The sequence below is a fragment of the Lithobates pipiens genome, unplaced genomic scaffold (genome assembly GCF_037356315.1).
Source record: "Lithobates pipiens isolate NorthernLeopardFrog02 unplaced genomic scaffold, aLitPip1_a1.2 Scaffold_18, whole genome shotgun sequence".
NCBI lineage: Eukaryota > Metazoa > Chordata > Amphibia > Anura > Ranidae > Lithobates > Lithobates pipiens.
The window spans coordinates 546,446,062-546,448,991 of record NW_027507758.1 but is presented as its reverse complement, the minus strand read 5'-3'; the positions used below and the strand labels follow the sequence as shown (position 1 = coordinate 546,448,991).

At 39.8% G+C, this 2,930-nt stretch overlaps 1 long non-coding RNA gene across 1 annotated transcript; it reads right to left on the bottom strand.

Moving 5' to 3' along the window:
* Positions 1-724: 724 nt before the first annotated feature.
* On the bottom strand, positions 725-1,812 carry LOC143990257 (uncharacterized). The gene is made up of 2 exons (XR_013277248.1): positions 1,525-1,812; positions 725-1,185 (listed from the first exon to the last, which is right to left on the bottom strand). It is a non-coding gene; the product is annotated as an uncharacterized LOC143990257 (long non-coding RNA).
* Between the last annotated feature and the right edge of the window lie 1,118 nt (positions 1,813-2,930).

The following is a 2,930-nucleotide window of genomic DNA, read 5'->3' as shown; positions in this document are numbered from 1 at the left end:
CCATGGTTGTGTAACAAAGTCCAGTGTCCAGCTTACATCCCTGTGGCTACTGATCCCAGCACCACTTCCTCAGGGACTGCCAGCCCGCTTGGCTGCAGCTACCCCTTTCACTAGCCCTTCTGGCTCATTCTCCACAGTAGCAGACTGACACTCTCTCTCCACAGTCCACCAGACAATGGGGCACCCTCAAGGGCCACTGACAGCCTCCTCAGAACTCCATCTCCATCTTCCACCCAAATGCCCCTGCTGGCAAGACTCGTGAGTATTTATTGGATGGCCTGCCATGCCAGCCCATTTTTCTGGGGATTGTCCAGGGCCCTCATCAATACTCCAAGTAGCTCAGGGGTCTCAAACCGGCAGCCCTGCAGCTGTTGCAAAACTACAAGTCCCATCATGCCTCTGCCTGTCGGAGTCATGCTTGTAACTATCAGCCTTGCAATGCCTCATGGGACTTGTAGTTTCACAATAGCTGGAGGGCCACAAGTTTGAGACCCCTGAAGTAGCTCCTCCTAAACACCACTCTCTACATCTGGAAGTTTCTCCAAGATTCCAGAAAGCAGGGGGAGTCACCAGAGATGCTGCTTGCTGAGTCATCAAGTCTCCCTAAGTCACTCAGCCCTGACCCAGATTCAACCCAGGCCTGGCTCTTAGCCAGGCCAAATTTCCATACACTAACAGCTAACTATACACATTTAATCTAGCATACTAGAGGGGGCTACAAATATTATTTTCATGTTAATTACAGATTTAATTATCAGCCACAAATACATTGTACAAAACACACCATTACAAACACAACAAGGTAATCAGCAGTCCGATCTCATTGACCGGTTCCTCCTAATCTTGCCCTTAATGTTAGTCTTTATTTATTTGCTTCTCAGTCACTGCAGCTGAGATACGGACACATAGCATTTAGCTGAAATATGGAATTGTCTGATGCTGACGCACAGAATTTGATTTGCTCACTGACAGGCCTTGATAAGTACGAGGAAAGTCTAGATCCTGGTATCTTATAAAAGATTTTAGACGCTTAAGCTGCTTACTCCATGTAATCATTTGTATGTCTCTGATCGGAATTTTATACAACTGAAGCTCTTTTCCTACAGTATAACATCTGTGGCAGCCAGCTACCGAGCTGCATGTAAATGGATGGCTCCTCCTTGGTAATGGTTTCATTTTTCACAGCTGTTGGAAAAAGAAGAGAAAAGAAAAGAGAGATAACAGCACAACTCTCAGATTAGAACAAAACCATCAAAGGTGAGCTTTAAAAATAAACATCTCTATTCATCCTGAATATTGATGTGCTAGACTCCTTCATAATCAGGCACAAGTCATAAATATTAATCATCCACACAAGACAGGTGGAAAATTCCAAGGGTGCAGTAATTAGAAAACTGTTTTGTCTTTTTTTTGTTTCTTTTTCATTTTTGTAGAGTTAAACCGATTGATCTATTTAAACTCAAATCTAACCTGCACTGGGTGGAATCAGAAGAACCCAGAGAATTTGAGGATAATAATGTTCACCTCCTACAGTTTTCTCTCATCACTATGTAAATAGGGTGTAAACACAACTTCCTTCTTCCCTTCTCCTCGCTCTCTCCATCTTCTTCTTTTCTTTAATCCTCTCTCCTTCCTTCTTCTATTTCTTCTTTCTTTCTTCATTCCTTCCTTCCCATTCTCTTTTTCCTTCCATCCTTTATTTTGAATAGACAAGAATATTATGGCAGCCTTAAATCCTTGGGTTTTTGGGCACTTGAGAGTTAGTGGTACAGTCGCTTTATGAGTAAGACCTTATGCACACAGGTGGTTTGGCTAGACGTGTGCAGAACGGAACATTTGTTTCAATTCATTATTTACATACATTTATTTTGTTCAATTTATTTAATTCATTTTCTGTATTTGTTTCATTTATTCGAATCTATTCAAATTTTCCAAATCTCATCAAACTGAACTCATTTTCGGCTGAATTCTAGTCTATGTTCTATTTTATTCTTTTATTTTCAATTATATTATTTTCTTTTCAATTATATTATTTTCTATTCTATTTTAATTCAAATATATTCTATTCAAAATTCACATTTCGTAAGATGGTTTTATTGTTATATTCATTCTATTCTATTCTATTCTATTCCATTCTATTATTTTATATTATTTTATTTTCTTATCTATTCTCTTCAAATTATAATTTATTCTAATCGAAATTCAAATTTCGGAGGATTGTTATTTATTTATTAATTTTATTTCAGGTACTTATATAGCGCTGTCAATTTACGCATTGCTTTAAATATATATTGTACCCGGAGGAAACCCAAGCAGGCTCAAGTAGAACATGCAAACTCCAGGCAGGTAGTGTCGTGGTTGGGATTCGAACCAACAACCATTTTTATTGCTAGGTGAAAGTGTTATTCACTACACCACTGAAAAAAATGTATCCAAATTTTAAATCGGAACAAAACGAACTGCACATGTCTAGATTTGGCCCATCAGTGTCAAATCCTGGCATTTTCAGGCACCCAGGAGGCAAAGGTGGCCCATCCAGCACTACTACCTACAACATGTCAAAATTCATGACAGTGAGAAATGCGCAGTTGCTTGATCTTAGCTGGATGCTGTACCATGCTTTACTCACATCTATGACTGAATGCCTTCAGGGATGTATGCACTGAATGCAAAATCCTTGCATTCAGCGCATACGCTCATATACACATATGGCCTTAAATGTGAGTATCGCTTGGTACAACATCCAGCTACCACCATGTATTTCAGCTTGTCAAAGATTTTGATAGGCCAGTGACAGTGGGGCTGGATATTGCACATGTGTCTATCAGGTACCGTAAAACACCAGGAATTGACACTGATAAGTCAAGCCACCCATGTACAACTCAGTCATAAACAGAAAGACTCCAGGCTATGTTCAACACCGTGCAGAC